Genomic DNA, 25,939 nt, shown 5'->3' with positions numbered 1-25,939 from the left:
GGTGATAGCTGTATTTACCCAGCTTCAGCAAGTCCCGACACCGCATTAAGTGATTTCATCATAATTCCTCAGGGACTGATTTTTAGACACAGCCTGCAGAACCATTACCCTCCTATTTCCCTTTCACCAACCTGCTATAACCCTCCTACTTCCCTTTCACCAACCAGCTATAACCCTCCCACTTACATTTTCACCAGCCAGCTATAACCCTCCCACTTACACTTTCACTAGCCAGCTATAACCCTCCCACTTACCCTTTCACCAACCAACTATAACTCTCCCACTTACCCTTTCACCAACCAACCATAACCCTCCCATTTACCCTTTCACCAACCAACTATAGCCCTCCCACTTACCCTTTCACCAACCAGTTATAACCCTTCCACTTACCCTTTCACCAACCATCTATAAGGATGGAGGTAACCAAATGTGCCTTGTTCGTTACCCTCATTGTGGCACATTGTCACTGCAGATGAGCTCGAATGAGATGGAGCAGGCAAGCAAGGCTATGAGCACTCTTGAACATACCATGCCATTTTGGCGTGGAAATGCCAGGCCGTCCTACTCCTCTGCTCCCCCAGTAGCATTGGTTTGTGCATAACTAGACATTCAGGTTCCTAAATGTGAATGGACACAGTTTGTGTGTTCCACTGAATGAAGGGAGAAACCTTACTTGCCCATGTACTTCCTTCATTGCTATGTCTGCATGTTGCAATGAAGGACAGGTGCAGAGGTTTTGAGAGGGACGGTGCCCAGTTCTATTTAAGGGGGACGGTCCCCCAGAGCCTTGAGATTCTACTCTAGGAAGAGAATACAGGAGGAACACTTCTGGTATAATAAAGTGAGCATGGCAGGAGATTGTATCCGCAGTGAGCGCAGAGGGAATACCATTGATCATAGATCAATTGTGCTAGTGGTTTCACAGTCTGATGTGCTCCCGAAGAAGCACACAGGTGTCCCTGTGTTTGCTGACAGCTTAATGCTGTCACCTCTGCCACTTGGGCAGAGGTGGCACAAAAGCACTTCCATAACATGTATATGAGTGTATGCCTCATCAGTCCAGGCAGTTGCGGGGTGGTGTGTGAATGCCTTCGGTGATCCACAGCCACATAAGCTCATAAGATATAGGAGCAGAATTAAGCCATTCTTTCTATCGAATCTGCTCCGCCATTCTACCATGGCTGATATGTTCCTCATCTCTTATCTACAATGTTACAGACCAAGAGCTGGATTGAAACATCAGCTAGAGTATCTCCTTAGAACACATGACCTAGGAGCAGGAGTAGGCAATTTAGCTTCCTAAACACCCTAAATGTGATCATGGCTGATCCCATCCTGGTCTTAACTCCACCGTCCTGCCCATTCTCCATAACCCTTCACTCATAGAGACATAGTTTTTCCTCAAATCTGTTTTAAATTTGTTACCTCTTATTCTAAGATTATGACCTCTCGTTTTAGAATGCCACACAAGAGGAAGCATCTGCTTCATGTCTACTTTATCCATACCTTTTATTATCATGGTTGAGCGTTATCCCTGGATGCTTTTTGTTTTATTCGTTCACGGGTGTGGGTGTCACTGGCTGGGTCAGCATTCATTGCCCACCCATGGGAGCAGAGTCAACCACGGGTCTGGAGTCACGTGTATCCAGACCAGGTACAGACAACAGATTTCCTTCCCTAAAGGACATTAGTGAACCAGATGGGGGTAACGACAATTGTTTCAAGGTCATCAATAGACTTTTAATTCCAGATTTTTATTGAATTCAAATTCCACCACCTGCCATGGTGGGATTCGAACCCGGCTCCCCAGAGCATTCACCTGGGTCTCTGGATTATTAGCCCAGTGACAATACCACGACGCCACTGCCTCCCCCAGGGCAAAATGGATTTACATTCCATTCCATTTTGTACCTGCAGGAGAAGAGGACTCACAATACCAGAGAGATGGCCTGGGCTGGAGGTGGGTCAGTTGAGGAGACGGCGAGGGTGCCCTTGAAACTCCAAAATTGAAACCATTAAGATCCTGAGGGGTATTGACAGGGTGGATATGGAGAGGATGCGTCCTCTTGTGGGATAATCTCGAACTAGGGGTCACTATTTAAAAATAAGTGGTGGCCCATTTAAGGCAGAGATGAGGAGAAATGTTTTCTCTCCAAAGGTTGTGAATCTCTGGAGCTCTCTGTCAAAAAAGGCAGTGGAGCAGAGTCTTTGAATATTTTTAAGACAGAGTTAGATAGACAGGGATGGGGGGGTTCAGGTTACAATCAGATCAGCCGGATACAGCAGTCCAAACGTCACCCTGAAAAAGATTGACTTAACTTGGTTGAAGCCTGCCCTTTTCCTCACCGCCTCCACACTCAGGTCCTGGTACACCCGCAGGATACTGTTGTCCCACTTACAGCTCTGTGTTCGCTTGGCCCACTGAAGAATACATTCCTTGTCCAAGAACCTGTGGAATCTGGCCACCATTGCCCTCGGAGGGTCCCCCGCTCACGGCTTCCTCGCAAGCGCTCTATACGCCCTGTCCACCTCCAAGGGCCGGGGGCATGCCCCCTCCCCAGCAGCTTTTCGACCATACCCGCTACGTATGCCCCAGCATCCGCTCCCTCAGCCCCCTCCGGGAGCCCGACAATTCTTAACTTCTGCCGGCAGGACCTATTCTCTAGATCCTCCACCTTCTCCAGAAGCCTTTTCTGCTGGTCCCGCAGCATCCCCACCTCCAGCTCCACCGCAGTTTGATGCTCCTCCTGCTCAGCCAGCGCCTTCTCAACCTTCTGGATCGCCCGATCCTGGGCGTCCAATCTGTGCTCCAGCCGATCAATCGATTCTTTAATCGGGTCCAGGCAGTCCCGTTTCTGCTTGACAAAGCCGTCCTGGGTGACCTGCATCAAATGCTCCGTTGATCGCTGGGCCGACACCCCAAGGATCCGGTCCTCGGCCATGCTGGCTCCTGCTGCAGCTTCAGCACAGCTCTTGCCTATATTTCTATTTCTGCCTTTTCGTGCACTTCTGGTTCTTTTCTCCTCACACCGATACGTGGAAACGGCGCCCAATTGTCTCAGCCTTCGAATTCACCGTTTAAAACCGGAGAAAGGTCGGGGGGAAAGGTCCGAAAGTCCGACCAGAGCGAGAGCCACCAAATGTGCGACTTACTCCTTCATAGCCGCCACCGGAAGTGCACTAACTCACTTTTATACACTCACTCACTCCCTCACACACACACAGTCACTCACTCTCACACACACACAGTCACTCACTCAGACAGTCGCTCACTCACATTCACCCACATTGTCACTCACTCACACACACAGTCACTCACTCTCACACACACACTCACTCCCTCACAGTCACTTACTCAGTCGCTCACTCACGTTCGCCCACAGAATCACTTTCACACACACAGTTACTCACTCACTCTCACAGTTACTCACTCAGACAGTTGCTCATTCACGTTCATCCACACAGTCACTCTCACACAGTTACTCACATACACAGTCACTCACTCACTCTCACACACACAGTCACTCACTCACTGTCTCACATACAGTCACTCACTCACACTCTTACGTGCATTCACTCACTTTCATTCTCACACACAGTCACTCTTTTTCACACACAGTCACTAAATTTCACTCTCTCTCACACAGTCAAGCACACACTCACTCACTTTCATTCTCTCTCACACAATAGCCCCCCATACTCACCCTGCAAACTCATGGCCCTTCCTTGCCCATTCAGACAATATACCATGTACAGAACCAATGTACCCTGAAGTAACATTGAATGACAGTACTTAGAATAAAGCGCTCACTCATAATTCTTGGGGAAAAAAATGGTGTTCCGACAGCCCTTTGCTGGAGTGGCAGTCGGCATCGCCACCGGGGGTAGCAGCTTGGTTGGGTGACCTGTATAACTTCCTGCGATTAAAGAAGATAAAGTATGAGTTAAGGGGCTCAGCAGGGGAGTTTGAGAAAAGGTGGGGGATGTTTGTGTCCGTGTTTGAGGAGCTGTTCATCGCAGGGGGGTGGGGGGTGATGGGGAGGGGGGGGGCGGGGGGGAGTGAAAAAGTGGAAAAATCTGTACAAACTATATAGTTGTTTGTTGGGAAGAATGTTTCCCGGGGTGTTTGTTTGCTGTAGTCTACTTTGATACACGTTTGAATAAAATGTGTTTAAAAAATACCCAAAGCGTCAAGCAACAGACTATTAAAGTGTCAATAACAGAAGCTTTGAGTGCTTTCAACCTCTTGACCTTGTGCAAGTAACATTTAGCTGTTGATAAAAGAGATCACAGAAAAAATAAATTATAGACTCATGAAGATGTCAGTCAATCAAAGTCAACAATCCACTTCATTTGTGTAAACAATTTCCCAGTGGCATAATCCCTTTATGATTCTAGGCTCTCATCCAAGCAGTTGGAGGAACATCAGTTTTTTAACTCAAATAATATTTTTTTCTAAGCAGTTTCACACATGCCATTGTTACTCCAGGATTCACTAGTTCTGTACATCGTATATATTGTGTGAATAGGCGTGGAAGGGCCATAAGTTGGCATAGTGGTCCAAGGGGCCATTGGGGTGGATAAGGACACATGGGTGGGCATTCAGTTGGCATAGAATGCACGGGGGCCGGGGGCATGGGTTCAACTTGTCTTTCAGTCCCCGAATTCAGACTATGGTTCACGACTTCTCTGAGGGGCCATGAACCATGGGTCACGGAGATGCTGATCTAACTGCATGAACATTGCCTGGGTGGGCTTGTAGATTCCTACCCCCATAATGGAGCTGCCCACATCAAAAATGGGGTTCATACTTTATCCATGCTAGCAAAAAATCAGAAGGTGCCAGGAATCCTGAAATCTGGGGCGAAATTCTCCGGAAACGGCGCGATGTCCGCCGACTGGCGCCCAAAATGGCGCCAATCAGACGGGCATCGCGCCGCCCCAAAGGTGCGGAATGCTCCGCATCTTTGGGGGCCGAGCCCCAACATTGAGGGGCTAGGCCGACGCCGGAGGAATTTCCACCCCGCCAGCTGGCGGAAACGGCCTTTGTTGCCCCGCCAGCTGGCTCGGAAATGACATCTCCGGGCGGCGCATGCGCAGGAGCGTCAGTGGCCGCTGACAGTTTCCCACGCATGCGCAGTGGAGGGAGTCTCTTCCACCTCCGCCATGGTGGAGACCGTGGCGGAGGCGGAAGGGAAAGAGTGCCCCCACGGCACAGGCCCGCCCGCGGATCGGTGGGCCCCGATCGCGGGCCAGGCCACCGTGGGGGCACCCCCCGGGGCCAGATCGCCCCACGCCCCCCCCAGGACCCTGGAGCCTGCCCGCGCCGCCTTGTCCCGCCGGTAAGGTCGGTGATTTAATTTACGCCGGCGGGACAGGCAATTTATCGGCGGGACTTCGGCCCATCCGGGCCGGGGAATCGAACGGGGGGGCCCGCCAACCGGCGCGACGCGATTCCCGCCCCCGCCGAATATCCGGTGCCGGAGACTTCGGCAACCGGCGGGGGCGGGATTCACGTCAGCCCCCGGTGATTCTCCGACCCGGCGGGGGGTCGGAGAATGTCGCCCCTGGTCCACCCACCAAATTTAAATATCCTTCCGGCTCTGAAAATTAATTGAATTTCAGAACATGACTCCAAACAAATACAAATCTTGAAATCCAATATAGCATCAAGACATTTAACATGTTCAGTCATTTGGAAGCTATGGCCTTGTTCAATGGCCTTTATACAGGAATGCTTTTCATGCAATGTACATTGTTTCTGAGGTGTCAATTGTTCAGGGGATGTTGGGATTTCTTGAAGCTGCTTGTCAGCTTTTCTGGGTTTGGTAGATTAGCATGTGTGGAAATCCGTGTTGAAACATAACTCTGTGCCAGGATTCAGGACCATATTTTGAATTTTTTTGATCGAATTGAAGTTGGAGACTTTAAAAAGTAATGAAATGACCAACATCAATGGGGATTTTGTGTTTGCTTCTAGAAAGTTTCAGACACATGTTTTGAGACTGCAATATAAATATAAAAATATAAATAACCTTTATTGTCACAAGTAGGCTTACATTAACACTGCAATGAAGTTACTGTGAAAAGCCCCTAGTCGCCACATTCTGGCACCTGTTCAGGTACAGAGGGAGAATTCAGAATTCTCAGCTGGTACGGGAATTGAACCCGCGCTGCTGGCCCTGCATCACAAACCAGCTGCCTAGCCCACTGAGCTAAACCAGCCAATCTTCTGGGCCCCTGCTTGTTTAGAATGCATGACTAACACAAAGTAAATAAACACCACAGAGTCAGCCAAGGGTTTAAATATTTCCCTCATGAGAACAAAAGCAAATGTAATTAATAAATGAGCTCACTGTGGGAGTTTTATTCAAAGCAATCAAAGAATATTAGTGGGAAACAATTACCATACACAGTGATTTGGAATAAGTATATTTATTTCCGTTATTTATTCTCACTCTAATTTGCAAACTGTTCCACTGAATGTGCTAGTTGTGACACATAGAACATACAGTGCAGAAGGAGGCCATTCGGCCCATCGAGTCTGCACCGACCACTTAAGCCCTCACTTCCACCCTATCCCCGTAACCCAATAACCTCTCCTAACTTTTTGGTCACTAAGGGCAATTTATCATGGCCAATCCACCTAACCTGCACGTCTTTGGACTGTGGGAAAAACCAGAGCACCTGGAGGAAACCCACGCAGACACTGGGAGAACGTGCAGACTCCGCACAGACAGTGACCCAGCGGAGAATCGAACCTGGGACCCTGGCACTGTGAAGACAGAGTGCTAGCCACTTGTGATACTGTGCTGCCCCTTTATTAAACTTTATTAAAACAAAAGAACAACAATAATTTAACTTTTAAATTTCAGCCCTAACAATAACAGATTACATGTAGTTTCTTAACCCTAGGACATGAGTTCCCATTAAAGAGCACTTCAAACCGGAGCACCCGGAGGAAACCCAGGCACACACGGGGAGAACGAATAGACTCCGCACAGACAGTGACCCAGCGGGGAATCAAACCTGGGACCCTGGCACTGTGAAGCCACAGCGCTATCCACTGTGCTACCATGCTGCCCTAATGATGTTGACAATATTATTTTTTATTGCTGTTTAGTATCTCTAATGAATCCCACAGTTGTATATCTACTGGGTCTGGTGGGCGCAATTCAACAGGAAATTTCAAAGTGTGATTTTGGGGATGTTTGCCGGGGTGTTTCTCAATGGTCACGGAGGTGAGATCGCGGCCCGTATTCGATGACACTTAGTGCCGAAGATGAGCTCCCACCAACTTCTCGCCATTACTGGCTCTCTTGCCATCTGATTCGCCAGACTCATGCCTCAGTGTCTCGACGCTAACAAGAGGGAGCTGCTTTTGAACGCTCCCGCACCACTCACTCTCAATCAACACACAAGCATGGCAGCGCACAGACATGCTCCTCACTTTGGGGATGGTGACCTAGCCAGTGTGCTCAATGCTGTGGATGAGAGGTGGGACAGCCGGTTTCCCTGAGGGGGTCAGACGACCAGCAGCAGGGTGAGTAATGCTGCCTGGGAGGCAGTGCAGCAGTTGTCAGTGTGGGCAGCATGACCAGAAGGACCGCCGTCCAATGTCAGAAGAAGACCAACGACCTCCACTGAGCTGCAAGGGTATGTTACCACCCCTCTCCTGGCATCAGTTCTGCCTGTCACCCCTCAAATTCGCAAACTGCCCCCCCGCCCCTCCCCATAGACCAGGGGCTCACACCTCGCATCCTCCCACATCCGATCATCGTGCTTGTTTCTCAGAACCCACTGGCACCCACCAGCACAACTCCTTCATGCCCAGTGCAGTGCCCACACATGTCATCTGCTTGAGACCCCGCCTGGCTCTTCATGCGTTCGGTTCACAATGTCCTCTCCTTGTCCAAACAGGAGAAGATAGCCTATAATAGGCGCAAAAGAACCAAGATGGAGGAGGGGGGCGGAGTGCCAGATTCAAGTCCTCATGCCCTATGAGGAACAGGCCCTGGAAATCGCGGGGTTGACAGAGAAGAGAGCAATCACCGACAGCGAAGTTGGCCTGTGCCACAGAGGTGAGGATCTACCCTTTACCCAGCTGTCTCAAGTGAGTTTTCATGTCTCGCAGGATCTCCATCTGAGGAGGCCGGGTCATCCAGAGTCGATTCGAGGAGACCACTACTGAGGTGTCACAGCTATCATCCCACCTTCCACCAGCACAGAGACTCACATCTCGATGAGCGACATAGCGGACAGGCTTCTGGGGCACAATCTGGTGAGCCACAGTTGCTGATGCACATCGGCATCAACATCCAAGGGAGACAGCAGTCAGAGTTCTGCTGGATCCCAGGATACAGCTGAGCCCCAGCCAGATGTCGTTCCTCCTGTCAAGGATCTCCCAGAGCTGATGAAGATGACAGGCCAGAGCCATGGCATTCGTGAGGGGATATCAAGTACATTCCAGCAACAGCATGGCTGACTGGAGGAGTCGCAGGAGATGTTGCCGACCATGCATGGCACCGAGGCCAACACTGCTAGGGTGGCGACCGCAGTGGAAAACCTGGAGCATGATGTCCGCACCTTGAGTGACACTGCCCAAGACATGGTTCAGTCTGTGAAGATCATGACTGAGTGCCTCAACATCATGTCCCAGTTACTGAGGGAGGTGTCCCAGACACCGGTGGACATTGTCGAGGCACTGCAGAGCATGTCCCAGTTGCTGAGGGATGGGCCCTAGACACAGGTGGACATTGCTCAGAGAGGCACTGCAGAGCATGTCCCAGTTGCTGAGGGACGTGCCCCAGACATAGGTGGACATTGCCAAAGCAGACCAGAGCATGGCCCAGTCACTGAAGATCATCGCTGAGGGCGCTGACACCATGGTAACAATGGGGAGCCCTCAGGAATGGCAGCGTCAGATGATTCTGAGGCCTCTGGAGCTCACTCCAGCTCCCGCTTCTTCCCATGGAGACCCTCAGCGCCCTACAGGCACCGTCAGGGAGGAGGAAACGCTGGAGGCCAACCCGGGGCCTGCTACCAAGGAGACTACGGTGATCTGCAGTTCTTTCAAATCCCCTCCTCCTGATGCTGGTGCATCTCAAAAATAGCAGGCAGAACAGGGTGGCATGGCAACGCCTGCGGAATCGGTAATTCGACTGGGACCCTTCAGCTCCAGGTCCTCCAGAGGACGTCCAACAAGGGAATCAAAGGCCACAGGGCACGGAAAACAGCTGGCTGCCTCCACCTCGGATGTTCATCCTAAAAAGATTTAGGAGCACTATGGGGGGGGGGGGGGGGGGGTTACTTTAGGGTACCACGAGAATGGTCCAGGGATCAGAACGGCATTTTGCACCACTCAATGACAGCACGGGTGGCAGCATGGGACTCATTATATTGGGTCTCCACCTATGTCTCAGGCCTCACACCGGCGTCATCAGCAAGGACCTCAGCAAGTTACCCTTGACCCCCAAGAGCCAACCCGTCATCCTGGGGGAGTCCTCGAAGACGCAGGGCATACACGTGTTTGATACAGAGGCAGTAGTCGCACACTATTTGAACATTCAGGGAGTGGAACCCCTTCCTGTTAATAAAGGGCACTCACTGATGCCCCGGTGCATGTAAGGCAACATGCGTGCCATCTATTGCCCCCTGGACCTGGGGCATCCTGGTGATGGAGGATAATCCTGCAGCCCGCGTACCTTTGTGTGTCTGGTCCAGGTTGAAGGTGATAAATTCTGATGCCCGGACATACAGGGCATCCGTGACCTCCCGCATGTACCTGTGGGGTGTAGTTCGAGGAATGTCGCACAGGACTCCGCTCGAGCCTTGGAATGAATCGGTTGCATAAATGTTCAGGGCTGCGGTGATCTTCACGGTTACCAGGAGTGGGTGTCCTGCTCCTCCACGGGGTGTTATGCCCACAAGGACGTGGCACAGGTACCGCACTGTCTCTTTGTTGAGGTGTAGTTTCCTGCAGAACACGCTGTCCGATATCTCATCGAAACACTATCGATGTCTATACACCTTAGGCCTTTGCTGGCCTACCCCTCTGGACTACTCCTTGGCCTGATGGGTGGTCGAGTCTTCAGGGTGTGCCATCAATGCTGCCATCTTCTCCGTCACCTGCCTGCCTCGGCTGCTACCAGCAGTGCGAGGGCAGTGCTGCAGGACTAAAACCAACATCCATTTTGATATCTGTAAGGAATTGGAAAAGAAGAGAGACTGACAATCAGGGCTTCCATCCCGGGACCCTCAAAACCCACAAGCCCCCCCAGCCCTCCTACCATGACTGTCCTTCTTCTCTTGGAGTAACATTCAGCGAACCAGTTGTGCTGGCAAGCCTTGCTCTGCACACTCACTCCTGGCCACATCAGGAGCACCTAGACCACAGACTTCTACTGAGAACATTAGTGAGGCTGTGCTCAGGTGCTCTCCCCTGATCCACACACTCACCCTTTAGTTGCGAGAGGATCCCCAGTGCTGAAGGCCTGCTCTTTGGTGTTTGATTGTTGGCTGCTGCCTCTATGGTGCTGATACTCCTAGAGTTCAAGCACATTGTTCAAGCTTCAAAGATTCATTGAGATGCTATGCACTAATCACCCTCTGAGGTATGGCACGTGTACTCTGGTGTAAGTACTTAAGAGTTGAAAATATTTTGTTTAACTATAACAAGGATTTGAAAATCAACTACGTAACATTCCACATATCACACTAACCAGTAAATAACAAGGAAACGTCACCGTTCCATATTGGTACCAATACAAAGCTATATCAGCTCATTTTCACAAAACAAACAAAAAAAAAGGTTTCACCCCTCACAGATTCCTCAACAGAAACAGAGGATAAGCCTGAGAATGTGTTATCATGTCCAGAATTTGGTCGCAGAAATGATCTGTCCATCAATGTGTGACTTGTTCCACGTATCAGTGCCATTCTCCGAACAGGAGTCACAGCTGTGCAGGCCCTCCCACGAGGCCCGGAACCAAATCCTGGCATCCACATAGTCCACTGGCGCTCAAGGTGCAGTTGAATATCCTTGACTTCCAGCATGTTTAACCTGCGGTGTTGTGTCAGTTACATGTAGCATTCACCACACCAGCGACAAAAGCATCAGCAATCTGCTAATGCATTTGTTCAACAGCGTTAACAGGTGGCCCCTTTGGAACAATGTCACGCACCAGGTCCTTCAGCGTTTTCTTGTTTCAAACCGGATTGCCTTCTGGACTTACACGTCCCCCTGAGCCCGATGTTGCAGGACCCAGATTTCATAGAAACAATTATCCTTCTTTCCGGCTACAGAAAAGAAAGGAAACAGCAGCAGCAGCCTCCAGGCATCTGTAGCCACCAGCAGGAGCAAGCAGCAAACACAACCTGCAGCTGTGAAGTGCTCTCACAACTAACAAGGCTAATTCCTCATTTGCAATAACCTTCAGCTGTGCAGCCTAAGATAGCTCACAGTCAAAGGAATGAAATTGACTTTCACCATTGAAGCCACAGGGGCTCTGTACCGGAAGTGTTAAGTGGGACAGACAGGCTGCAGCTTACCCTACAATATTTAAAGATGGCTTGAAAGCATGACAGATGCAAAGCCCCTCAACCCTAAGGCTGAGGGGCGACCCCGACCTGGAACACCCCCTCCCACCATTGGGCCAGCATCTCCGGTGCCCTTGGGCTGCATGCCGGAAAACGGAAATGGCAACTCAGCTCCTTACTTCCTCTCAGCAGCCATTGCGTCACGTTTTTGTAAAGAAGTACCAAACGACGCCTGTGTGATTTCTTGCTGGCAAGTCGGGTAATTCCTGGGAGGCCGCTGCATTTGACTTCAATCTCGCTAATGAGATTGGAATGGATGCAAATGAGGGTTAATTATATTCTCGCCTTCTTTGGGAGCGGGACAAGTGAATTCCAAACTGGTTCATGCCCAGCGCAAATTTCGATTTTGATCTTTCCCGCTATTTACCATGCACACCCAGAACTGCGCCGGCTGCAACGAGGTGGTTGTATCGCACTCAAGATCTTTAAGACTCTTTTAAACTGATTCAATAGCTGTAAGGAGAATGACGCTGAAGCAAACACCTGCAACTTTCCAAGTGCTTCTCTCCGGCGATGCTACTTTACTGCTGATAGGGTTAGTTGGGTTTGTGTTATCGCACCCTGTGACCACTCTTGAAACCCAATAGAACTTTTGGGTCTTGAAACTATCAAACATACAGAATTCACCTTCTTATTGTGAAATCTAGTATCACCTTTGTGGCATTATTCACCTGAAGTAGGTATCAAACTAAATAGCTTTTTAGTAGATTAACTCAGAAAGTGGGTTCAATTCCTGTATATATTCTGGATCTAATTCAACTGCATCTGACAAACAAGCATGTACAGTTGTTTGAATGGCATAATTTGTGAATTTTTATATGACTATTGAACCTTCCCACGAGGCAAGGCATTAAGCAAATACTTTGTACCTGACTTCATGGTAGAAGACAAAAGCATTCCAGAAGCAGTGGGAAAACAAGAATGCAGAATTTAAATAAATGCGCATTTGATAGAAAAAGTACTGAAAAAGAAAAATAGGACTCAAAGTCGACAAATCCGCTGTATACGATGGTCCACAATTTTTATTTATTCATTCATGAGCTGTGGGTGTTGCTGGCTAGGCCAGCATTTATTGTTCATCCCTAATTGTCTTTGAGAAGGTGGTGGTGCGCCACCTGACTGACCTGCTGCCGTCCATGTGGTGACAGGAAGGACATTCTAGGATTTTGACCCAGCCACAATGAAGGAACAGCAATATTGTTCCAAGTCAGGATGGGGTGTGGCTTGGAATGATAATTCTCCTGTGGTGATGTTCCTATGCATGTGCTGCCCATCTCTTTCTTGGTCTAAGAGGTCATGGGTTTGGACGTGCCTTCAAAGGAATTTTGGTGAGTTACTACACTGCATCTTGCAGAAGGGACACACTGCTAAGTGAATGTTTAAGGTGGTAGATAGGGTATCAGTCAAGCGGGCTGCTTTTTCCTCGATCATGTCGAGCTCTTGGAGTGTTGTTGGAGCTGCACTCATCCAGACAAGTGGGAGTATTCCATCACACTCCTGACTTGTGCCTTGTCGATGGTGGGCAGGCGTTTGGGAGTATGGAGGAGCTCTTCACTGAATTCTCAGCCTGTGACCTTCTCTTGTGGCCACAGCATTTATATGGCTAGTCTAGTTCAGTTTCTGGTCAATGAGGTCCCCAGCATCACATATGCCAGTCTTCAGCCTAAATCATAATTCAATTCACCTTATGTTATATTAAGAAACAGTTGAACCACTGGATACTGCAAAGGCTATGGGTCCTGACACATAATGGCAATAGTATTGAAAGCTTGCTCTCCAGACGTAGCTGTCCCCTAATCAAACAGGTACAGTACAGCTAAAAAACTGGCATCTACTTGGCAATGTAGCGAATTCCCCAGCTATGTCCTGTCCAAAAAACGCAGAACAAATCCAAACCGCCCAATTACCACCTTCATCAGTTTGTTCTCAATCATCATCAAAATTACGAAAGGGGTCATCAACAATGATATCAAGCAGCATGTTCAGTTTGGGTTCCATCAGCGCCACTCAGCTCCTGACCTTATTATCGCCCTGGTTCAAAGATGGACAAAAAAGCTGAATACCAGAGGTGAGGTGAAACTGACTAACCTTGACTTCAAGGCAGCATTTGACTGAGTATAGTATCAAGGAGCCTTCGCAAAACTGGAGTCAATGGGAATAATGGGGAAAACATATTTTTCGAACGACCTGTCTGGTTTTCATATGAAATGCAAATGCCTTACAGCATTAAGATGCCTTAAAACCAAAACGAACATGCACATCAGTAAATCTGACAAAGAGACTGGAATAGTCATCCTTAACAGACGTGACTGCATCAACAAAATGCATGCCATTTTAATGATGGGTCTAACTTCATATCCATTGGACCTGCCACTCAACATGACCAGACAGCCTTGCTCAAAGGTTAGCTGATAAAATGATTGCTGGATTTGTCGAAGAGTAACGAGTTGTTGTGTGATATATATGACAAGGTTCGCCCTCAAGGCTTGCTGCATCCGCAAATCACACAAAAGTGATGTCCCATTACTCGCTATGCTATCTATGACCGGTTCTGCACAACACAAATTGGCCAGATGGTTGCATTGTTACAATCAGTTTTGAATAAGTTTTACACATACACGGTGAAGGACTTCTTCACATTTGCCAAGACCACACAGGACTTGCATATTGATAGCAATCCTGTGTCCATATGCTAATTTAACATTCCTAACCTATTCACCAATGTTCCACCTAAGGAATCCATAGATATTTGTGCTCCTGCATTATATCATGGCGATCTAGACCTGCCACCATTGTGTGAATCGGTGTTCACTTAACTTATGAACTCAGCAACTCATGCAGTTGAATTCAATTTTAACACCGCGAATGCCCAAATAAATGATACTGCCATGGAGACCCCTCTCGGCCCAGCTCTCACAAATAACTTTGTTGGGTTTCATGAGAAACATGTCTTTGATGGAATGACACCAAATCTCCTCCCCCCCTTGCATATTTCTGATATGTGGATGATATATTTGCTATATTTAAATCTGCAATGCATGTTGTAATTTCCTTACATGTCTTAATGGGCTTCATCCTGTTATCAAATTCACTGAGATAGAGCAGTCAAAAGAACTCATCTTCCTTTATATAGTAGTTGAGGAATCTGCATGGGGTTATCTACCATGGTTTACTGCAAGGGTACCTTCACCGATCAATATACATGTTGGAATTACAACAGTTCAACGGGCTATAAAACTGGCCTTTTCAGCAACCTCATAAATAGTGCCTGAGCCATTTGCTCACCTTGCAAGCGTGATGCCGAAATAGCTTGCATCAAAGGCATCCGGCGAGATAATGGCGACCCTGATCACCTCATTTCATGTTGGATATCGCACAAGCTCATGGACTGGCCAAAGGGTGTCACATTTGGCCTTGAAAAGTGCCCAATCTACCTTAGATTACCCTGGAAGGGCAAGGTATCTCAAAGATTTGAGCAACAGGTGAAGCTAGTTGTTTCACACTGCTACTATGCAATAGCAACATGAGTGGTATTCACTACTAACGGGATGCTGCCGCCAAGCCAAAATGACATTCCGCCAAACACACAAATGAGTAGTGTGGTATATGAATTTTAGTGCCAGTGCGATGCTAGGTATGTGGGCTATACGTCTCAAAGATTGGTGGATCGTATCAAATAGGAGTCCCTTCTGCAGTTCGCTACAGGCAAGGTACAGACCGTACAGACAGGTACAGACCAAGGTACAAGTTTGAGCTTGCAAAACGCAAAACTGTCCACCATTACATGTGATTCTGCAATTAGACAATATTTGCTAAATAATCCTCGGCTTGCTAAGAATTACGCTGACAACCAATTTAAGATTGTCAGTCGGGCTCGCAGTGGCCACATTTGTCTGTACTGGAAGCTACATATATTAATACAAAGGGCCCTGTTTTTTGCAGACAGAAGGAACATGTATACATATTGAACATACTGAGCCTGTTTCAGCTAAATAAAATAAGTAACATCCATTCCTCAGTGCAATGTATTTACCAGAATTCAAGCTGCCTGATTTAAATTTCAAACACTGCTACGCAGTTAATTGTCAGTTACCATCAACTAGTACAGTCTTCATGACAATGTCTCTGCCAATCAGAGTATATTTGTCAGCCAATCAGCACTCTCTTCTCATACAATATAAATTTGTTGTTTTTCCTTGCATTGGTATTCTTGTGAATTGTCCTGATGAGTGCAAGAGGAAAAGCTTTGCCAAATGTCTCTTGTTCAGCAATATTTACAATTTACTTCAATTACTTAGATAGGGGGTCCGAGTGTAATATATTTCAGTTTTCTGATGATACAACGCTCAACGAGGAACTAAACTGGCAGGGGAATGCAATGGGATATAGATAGGTTAATTTTGTGCGCAATTACATACTAGATAGAATATAACAAGGAGTTAAGTTACCACTTGATAGGAAATACCGAGAAGCAGAATTCAGTTTCAATACTGAGAGACTGGGAAAAGTTAGTATTCAGAGGAACTTGGGTATCCCTGTAAACCAATCAAAGTTAACAAACAGGTACAGCATGCAGTTAGGATCACAAATTATATGTCACCTTCATTACTTCGGGATTGGAAAAGAAGAGGAAATGAGTCTTATTATAATTACATAGAGGCTTGGTGACACCATACATGGACTGCTGAATACAGCTTTGTTCTCCATGCTTAGGGACGAGTATAACTGCCTTAGAGGGAGTGCAGCAAATGTTCATCAGACAGATTTCTGGTATGAGGGGATTGGGGATTGGCCTATGAGACAAGGTTGCATAAACTGGGCCTATATTTCGTAGAGTTTTGAAAATTGAGAGGCGATCTCATTGAATCATATAAAACCCTTAAGGGGCATGATAGGATTAATGTTGGAGTGTCTCGAATGGAGGTTGGGGGTGTCACAGTTTCAAATTAATCAGCCATTTAGAACTAAGATGGCGAGTAATTTCTTCTTTCAAAGGGTTGTGAATTTTTTCAATTCTCTATCCGAGAGACATGTGGGTGCTCAGGCATTGCGTATATTCAAGACAAAGATGGATAGATTCTTGGATACTGAGGGAATCAAGGGATATGGAGATATGGAAAATAGTGGAGCTGAGGTAGAAGATCAACCATGATCTTACTGAACACCACAATCTTCAGCAAAAGGCCAAATGGCCCACTCTTACTCCTATTGCTTATGTTCACAGATGCTTTGAAAAGACCTGCATCGGTTAACGTGTCAAAAAGCAGAATGCTGACCAGATATAGGCAGGATGGATTGCTTAGTCCACCAGCAGTAAAAATAGATAGGCCTCTTCTAACATCAGTATTTTTAACTCTGGAGATTCAGAAAAATGCTGTTTTTCCAGTCTGGTGTTCGTATCTTTGAAGGTGCTCCCTAATTTACAGTTTGGGACCCAAAGTTAGGGCTAATGTTGATGACAATAATTGAAAAAGGCGCAAACATTCCAAACTCAGCAGTTGGACTCAGGGCTGACTCAGCCCCACCTCAAAGTTTGGTCTCAGGGCAGCACGGTGGCCTAGTGGTTAGCACAGCTGCCTCACGGCGCTGAGGTCCCAGATTCGATCCTGGCTCTGGGTCACTGTCCATGTGGAGTTTGCATATTCTCCCCGTGTCTGCGTGGGTTTCGCCCCCACAACCCAAAAATGTGCAGAGTAGGTGGATTGGCTACGCTACATTGCCCCTTAATTGGAAAAAATAATTGGATAATCTAAATTTTTAAAAAAAAGTTTGGTCTCAAATCTGACACAACTGAATCTCCTGATAAACTAAATAAAAACTCAAATTCCACTTATTAATCTCTTGTGTTTGTCTTGAATGAGCCTACATTTTGTCTTTGCACCTCTCTTGGCATCCTCCGAAGGACCCATGAAAGCCCTAATTGCTATCTCAAAGTAGTAACAAATTGGCAGGTGGTGATATGCTTCCTCCTTAATGAAGCTTCCCCGCCTGTCTGTACCTGCCGCCATCTGCACTAGCCAAATGGTCACACTGGCAGTGTGTCTCTTATCTTAAAATCACACCTTGGTGCTTTGCTCTATTCCTCTGGCACTTCCTCCTCCTTTCAGCATCTCATCCTGTTTCACCCCTTTCACTTCATCCTTTGAAATATTCATTCTCTACCATCCAAGCAACTCGCTAAATTCCTCGCTCAGATTTATAGACTTTTAAGAGTAAAATTAAAGCTCACAGGATTAAAGAGACAAGTGGCAGCACAGATACAAAATTAGCTAAGGGACAGAAAGCAGACAGTAATGGCGAGTGGTTGATTTTCAAACTGAAGGGAAGTAACCAATGTGTATTCCAGGGGTTGCGTTATAGTCACTGCACTTTTCGATATATATTAATAACCAGGACTTGTGTGTACAGGCATAATTCAAAAGTTTTCCAATGATAAGAAACCTGGAAATGTAATAAACAATAAGGCAAAGTAACAAACGCCAGGAAGACAGAGGTAGACTAGCAAAATTGGTACACATGTGGCAGCTGAAATTCAATGTGCTGCGTTTTGATAGGGAGAATAAAGAATGGCACTATGAACTAAATGGTGTAATGATGAAGTGCGATGAGACCCGAGGGTGCATGCACACAAATATTTGAAGGTAGCAAAACAAGTTTCGGAAGATGTTAAAAAAGCATATAGGATTCTTGGCTTTACTAATTGTGAAACAGGACACATAAGCAGAGGAGCTATGCTAAACCTTTCTGAAACACTGGTTAGCCAACACTTCTACACAGAATCATAGAATCCCTACAGTGCATTCGGCCCATCGAATCTTCACCAAACCTTGGAAAGAGTATCTTACCTGGGCCCTCGCCCAAACTCTATCCCCGTAACCCAGTAACTCCACCTAACCTTTGGGACACCAAGGGACAATTTAGCATGGTCAATCCACCTAAGCTGCACATTTTTGGACTGTGGAAGGAAACCAGAGCACCTGGAGGAAACCTATAAAGACATGGGGAGAAAGAGCAAACTCCACACAGTCACCCAAGGCTGGAATTGAACCCCGGTCCCTCATGTTGTGAAGCAGCAGTGCTAACCACTGTGTCACATCACAAGGATGACAAAGCTTTGGTGAGGGTGTGGAAGAGATTTACTAGAATGATACCAGGATAAGAGAAAGTACGAACAGGAGTATGGTAATTCCTCGCTTAACATTATAGTTGACCTCCTGAAAAGTGCAGTTTTAAATGAAAGTGTTAATTAAATCAGATTTTCTGGTTACAGCCAGCGTAAAAGGTTTAGTTAGGTTCTGTAGGACCGTTCTCATAAAATAAATTACACCCTGTACGGTGAAATACTGTACATTCCTAAATTCCAACCTTTGTAAATGAAATAACTTTTAAAATAAAATACATTTTTAAATATATAAGAAATATGTTGACTGTTCTGTGGAAGGTTAATATGGACTCAAAATGCTAACTAAGTTTCTCTCTCCGTAGATGCTGTCAAACCTGCTGAATTTATCCAGCACCCTATTTTTATTGCTTCGCAGTATTTTGCTTTTATATAATAATTGCTTATTGTCACAAGTAGGCTTCAATGACGTTAATGTCGCCACATTCCAGCATCTGTTCGGAGAGGCCGGTACGAGAATTGAACCCTGCTGCTGGCCTTGTTCTGCATTACAAGCCAGCTATTTAGCCCAGTGTGCAAACCAGCCCCTTTATATAATTATGGAATGGTTACAGCACTGAGGGAGGCCATGTCTGCGCCATTCCCTGCCTTTTCTTGTAGTCCTATAAGCTTTTCCTTTTCAGATGGTGATCCAATTCCCTTTTGAATATCATGATTGACACTCTCAGGCAGTGCATTCCAGATCCTAACCGCTTGATGTGTAAATTTTCCTCATGTCACCATTGCTTCTTTTTCCAATTACCTTAAATATGTGTCCTCTGGTTCTAGATCCTTCCATGAATGGGAACAGTTTCTCCCTATCTACTCTGTCCAGATCCCTCATGTCACCATTGCTTCTTTTTCTAATTACCTTAAATATGTGCCCTCTGGTTCTAGATCCTTCCATGAATGGGAACAGTTTCTCCCTATCTACTCTGTCCAGAAGCCTCATGATTGTGATTGAATACCTATCAGACCTCCTCTCAACTGGCACTTCCCCAAGACGAACAGTACCAGCTCTCCGATATATCTGCATTCCTGAAGTTCCTCATCCCTGGAACCATTCTTGTGAATCTTTCCTGCATCCTCCCGAATGCTTTTGTATGCTTCCTAAATTGTGGTGCCCAGGACAGGCGCAATAGCCCGGTTGAGACCAAACCCATGTTTTCTACAGGTTTTTCATAACTTCTTTGCTTTTGTACTCTATAAAGCCCAGGATCACGTACAGTTTATTAACTACTTTCTTAACTTGCCCTGCCCCCTTCAATGATTAGTGCACATACCCGTCAGGTCCTTCTGCCCTTTAAATTGTACCCTTTATTTTGTAGGAGTATGAAAGCACATTTCGCATATCTGACTATTGCAGCAGAAGACAGAATTGAAACAGCAAGGATAAACAACTGAATCCACAGAATGCCCAAGGAGTAGTTAATTAGGTTATGTTATAACCCCAATGGAGGTCCCAGGATTAGGACTACACGATTTCCCGTGACCTCCCCGGAATATGAACTTCCCCTTTAAGACAGGCAGAGCTCCAGTTGTATAAAAACACCGGCCTAGTTGCAGGTCGGGGAAGAAGACACTTAGGGGGGTGGAGGAGTATTGTCAGTGTATTGAAATAAATCTGTTCTGTAATTTCTACTCCCATCTATGCATCCTACCTATCGTGGATTCAACAGGTTAACATTGGTGAATGCAGACACATGTTGCAGAAGTTTCTGTTTTGCACTCATCAGGACAAACACAATTGCAAATTTCAGAAGATCACAACAATTTATAATACAGGAGAAAAGGGTGCTGATTTGTTTGCAAGTCAACTCTGATTGGCCAAGGGTGCCATGGCGAAGGTAACAGGGAACTAACATAGATACATGGATACATAGATACATAGAAGATAGGAGCAGGAGGAGGTCTTCTGGCCCTTCAAACCTGCTCTGCCATTCATCATGATCATGGCTGGTCATCCAACTCAATAGCCTAATCCTGCTTTCTCCCCATAGCCTTTGATCCCATTCTCCCCAAGTGCTATATCTAGCCGCCTCTTGAATATATTCAAAATTTTAGCATCAACTACTTCCTGTGGCAATGAATTCCACAGGCTCGCCACTCTTTGTGTGAAGAAATCTCTCCTTATCTCTGTCTGCAATGGTTTACCCTGAATCCTCAGACTGTGACCCCTGGTTCTGGACACATGCATCATTGGTAACATCTTCCCTGCATCAACCCTGTCTAGTCCTGTTAGAAGTTTATGTCTCTAAGAAATCCCCCCTCATCCTTCTGAACACCAGCGAGAACAATCCCAACCTAGTCAATCTCTCCTCATATGACAGTCCCGACATCCCTGGAATCAGTCTGGTAAACCTGCGCTGCACTCCCTCGCGAGCAAGAACATCCTTCCGCAGAGAAGGAGACCAAAACTGCACACAATACTCAAGTTGTGACCTCACCAGGGCCCTGTTCAATTGCAGCAACACATCCCTGCTTCTATACTCGAAACCTCTTGCAATGAAGGCCAACATACCATTAGCCTTCTTTACCGCCTGCTGCACCTGCATGCTTACCTTTAGCGAATGGTGAACAAGGACATCCAGGTCCCGCTGCACACTCCCCTCTCCCAATTTACATCCATTCAGGTAGTAATCTGCCTTCCTGTTTTTGCTTCCAAAGTGAATAACCTCACACTTATCCAAATTATAAGGTTCCCTGGGTAATTCAAAACACATTCATTTTGTATCACAATCCAATTAACGGCCCAGGGTGGAGAGGCAGGATCTTGAAATGACACATGGCCCAGCGAATTTTGAGGCAGGAGATAAAGATAATCATCAATCTGATCAAATTGTACTACTCATAAGCAATTTTTGCCCAGGTACAAATCTGTTTGTTACGGATTTATTCAACAGTACTGCGTTAGATAGTAGTGGAACTTTGACCGTAGGTGGAACAAATTGGTTAAAATGTTATCCAGATTCAGTCAATAGTGAGGATTGACAAAAGGTTAAGGAGCACAAAATACTACATTTTTCAATTTTGATGATGACAATATATCAAGATCACTAAAGCAAGTTGAAATTAGCTGGAATAAACCACTTTGCTGGTACTGATGTACTCCAGTGAAATATCTTTGCTACTTCATATATTTTCCATGAAAAGGCACCAATAAAACTTGTCATGTAACATGATCACAGAATGGTTACAGCAGAGAGGTGGTCATTCAGCCCATCATGTCTGTTCTGGTTGTCTGAAAGTGTAATTCACCTTGTACCAAACTTCTGCCTTTTTCCTGCACATTTTTCCTTTTTAAATAATGATCCAATTCCCTTTTGAAATCCCCAATTGACCCTGCCCCCACCACAATTAGGTAGTGCATTCCAGATACCAACCACTCCTTGTGAGAAAACACTTTTCCTCATATTGCCATTGCTTTTGGCAATTACCATAAACCAGTGCCCTCTGGTTCTCAATTCTTCCACCAATGGGAACAGTTTCTCCTTATTAATTCTGTCCAAGCTCCCCATGATACCGGGAAGAGCAGGCTTCCTAATACATCTACCAAATCTCCTCTTAAACTTTTCTTTTCCAAGGAAAAAAGTCCCAACTTCTCAAACCTTTCTGGAGTTCCTCATCCCTGCAGCCATTCTCCTGAATCTTTTCTTCACCTTCTCTAATATCTTCACATCCTTCCTAAATTGTGGAGCTCAGAACTGAAGGTAATGGTCCAGTTGAGGCCGAACCAATGTTTTATAACCAGTATACCGGTTTTAACAAATGTTTTGTACTTTAAAGCCCTACTGATAAGGCCCGGATTCTATATGTTTTATTAACTGCTCTCTCATCTTGTCCTGCTACTTACAATAATTACTGTACATATACACATAGGTCCCTCTGCTCCTGCACGCCCATTGGAATGGTAACCTTTGTATCGTCTCTCTGCATTCTGCCTACCAAAATTAAATCCCTTCAAACTTCTCTGCATTAAATTGTATCAGCCACCTATCCAGCTATTCCACCAACCTATGTCCTTTTGAAGTTTAACACTATCCTCCCCATGGTTTACGATACTTCCAAGTTTTGTATCATCCGCAAATTTTGAAATTGTGTCCTGTATAGCAAGAACTAGGGGTGGGATTCTCCGCTGGAGAATTGGCGGGGGCGGAAATCGCGACACGCCGGTCGGCGGCCGCTCGCAGCAGCCCCCCTGCCAATTCTCCGGCCCGCGATGGGACGAAGTCCCGCTGGTTCTATGCAGGTCCCGACGGCGTAAATTGGACTCGGTCCCTTACTAGTGGGACCAGGCGGCGCGGGCGGGCTTCAGGGTCCTGTGGGGGGGGGGGGGGTGCGGGGCGATCTGGCCCCGGGGGGGTGCCCCCACGGTGGCCTGGCCTGCGATCGGGGCCCACCGATCCGCAGGCAGGCCTATGCCATGGGGGCACTCTTTTCCTACGCGTCGGCTATGTAAGCCTCCGCCATGGCCGACGCGTAGGTGAACCCCCCCCCCCGCGCATGTGCGGGGATAACCTCAGCAGCCGCCGACACCCCCGTGCATGCACGGACCCGCGCTGGCCGGCGGAGTCCCTTTGGCATTTCCGGCCCATTTCCGCACCTTTGGGAGTGGTTAACGCCAGGTACGGGAGAATCCCGTCCTAGGTCTTCAATAGATACCGGGAAGAGCAGGCTTCCTAACACTGATCCCTGAGGGACTCCATTATAAATCTTTCCCCAGTCTGAAAACAATCGGTTCACCATTGCTTTCTGTTTCTGCCATTCGGCTACTTTCATAGCCATGTTGCTGCTATCCCATGAGCTCTAACTTTGCCACACGTTTGTTGTGTGGCACTTTATCAAAGTATTTTGGAAATCCATGTACACCACATCAACAACATTACCCTCAATGACCCTTCTGTTACCTCATCAAAACAATTTAAGCAAGTTAATTAAACACGATAACGCAAATTATGTTCAGAAAATCGGTTGATCTGCAGTTCACCCAATCAGGGCGATTTTGTATCTCTTTAACAAAACCATCAGATTGTATTAATTGCATCAGGTTATAAGAATTGGAGAGAAAGAAATTTGCCTTTTACATGGCTGATAAAGAACATGCATGGCTTATAGAAGAGGTTAGTTAGAAGTGAGAAATCAGTAAAGATATCAGAAGATGTCAACATTTCTTATTGGAAGCCTTGGATTAGTATGTGACTTTAGTGAGGTAGTTGAATGGATCTAAAGGTAAGGGACAAAGACATTTTATAGACCAGGCAACCAGGTTTAGTCTTTCCACAATGTTGAATAGAAAGGGCAAAAGACTGCTCCAGTTTAATTTCTTTTCAATGGCGACTTCGGCCATTTGGAGATCTGATAATGATGGTGACTTGGAAGGTTATTGGAAGAGAATTGAGTTTTCTCTTGTTCAAGATAGTCATTAACTGGCAGTCACATGGTGCAAATGTTATTTGCAACTTTCCCAAGCCTGCATGCCATTTAAATTCTGCTGTAAGTTAGCATGGATTGATTCGTTATCAGAGAGTTGTGAATGGGCTGAACAGTCTGTATTTGTCAGTGAATAGTCCCAGTCCTGAACCTATAATGGGGCAAAGGCCATTAATGAAACAGCTGAAGATGCTTGGGCTGAGATACATTTTTTTAAGGACTCTTGAAATGATGTCCTGGCATTGTGATGACAGGCGGCCTTTTTTGTCAATGATGACAAATAATATATTTGGCTGTTGTAGTCCCTTTGACTTTCAATGAGATCGATAGGATTTTAATCAGCATGGGAATTAAGGGTTATGGAGAGAAGGCAAGAAAGTGAACTCAGTGAGTGTTAGATCAGCCATAATCTCATTAAATGGCGGAGCAGGCTCGATGTCCGACTCCTGGTTGTACTTCTTATAATCAATTATTTCAGTTTATGTTCATGTTTGTAGTGCTATACTCAGTCAAATGTTGCTTTGATGTCAAGAAGAGCTACTCTCACTGATCTGGCATTCAACTCTTGTATCCATATCTAAATCAAGGCTATGATGAAATCTGGAAACAAGCTGTTCTAGTCGAATGCAAATTTGGCATTGGTGTCTATGGTCACTACTGCTGAGTAGGTGTTACTTGAATAAGTGTCCTTGGTATATTGATATTTAAAAATCTCCTCCATTGGAGGTGGGTGGTGGTAATGTTTTTGTCCTTTTTGTTAGTCTGTTTGCCTGTAAACATTATGAGTAGGATTCTCCAAGCCGCATAGTTTTCGGCAGCAGGAGGCGGCACGCCGTTCGCTGGCAGTGGAATTCTCTGCTCCCGCCGCGACCGGTGGGATTTTGCATTGGAGCCACCCCACGCCACTGGAAAACTCATGGATGGGAGCGCTGTTGGCGGGACCAGAGAATCCTGTCGCCAGCAAATGGCCGGAGAATTCCGGTTCATATTTCAAAAACTAATGGCCTGATCTGAACGCAAATTGACAGTGTTTGGCCCAAGGAAGAATTCATTAGCTTATCATGCAGATGTGGGTTTGGATCTTGATCCTCAAATTAATTTGGAGGATCCGTTAACATGGAGAGGTAGTGTGAATTGTCTCAGCTGCTGTTGTGGAATTTGTAACAGCTGTCAAAATGTGAGCAGAGTTTTCAGAGCAGGCTGTTGGATGTGGATTGGCCTCAAGCTTCCTCAGCCTTCATAAAAAAATTAATTTTTCAGCTTTGTCATTATAGAGCATCAACCGGCAGGGGAAAGCTTCAAGAAAGTGCGGTGTAGTTGCAATAGCATTAAGTTAACACAACATGACAAAGATATGCTCTCTGATTGCCCTCTTCACTGAATGTTACTATGCTGCCACATTGCTGTTTTGTTTTTGTTGGTATCTAGGATTGCATTAATTTTCAAAAATGGGTTAATATTGGAAAATTGTTGGCAAGTGCTAGTCGATATACTCAAAATGTTATCTCGTCTTTTGACTTTACAGATGCTAAGTCTACTGTACTTTTCCACATTATTATTCCCTCTTTTAAAACTGTTTTCTTAAGAGATAAATCACTCAGAAACATATTTCCACATAAAATAGGCTAAAAGTTTAAACCATCAGAACAAACGAATGCTCAAAAATACATAACATCAATTTCTTAAGGGGCGAAATAATCCATCAATTCTGCGCAATCTTTTTAAAATATGCATGTCACACACAGACACATA

The 25,939-nt window shown here is 46.1% G+C and overlaps 1 protein-coding gene across 13 annotated transcripts in view; it reads right to left on the bottom strand.

The window, feature by feature from the left end:
* Positions 1-25,939, bottom strand: part of eya1 (EYA transcriptional coactivator and phosphatase 1) — a 314,469-nt gene that overhangs the window by 79,318 nt on the left and 209,212 nt on the right. The window lies entirely within an intron of this gene.

Source organism: Scyliorhinus torazame, chromosome 11 (genome assembly GCF_047496885.1).
Source record: "Scyliorhinus torazame isolate Kashiwa2021f chromosome 11, sScyTor2.1, whole genome shotgun sequence".
In the NCBI taxonomy this organism is placed as follows: Eukaryota; Metazoa; Chordata; class Chondrichthyes; order Carcharhiniformes; family Scyliorhinidae; genus Scyliorhinus; species Scyliorhinus torazame.
The sequence above is the reverse complement of the archived record's forward strand: the minus strand, read 5'-3'. Positions and strand labels throughout refer to the sequence as shown.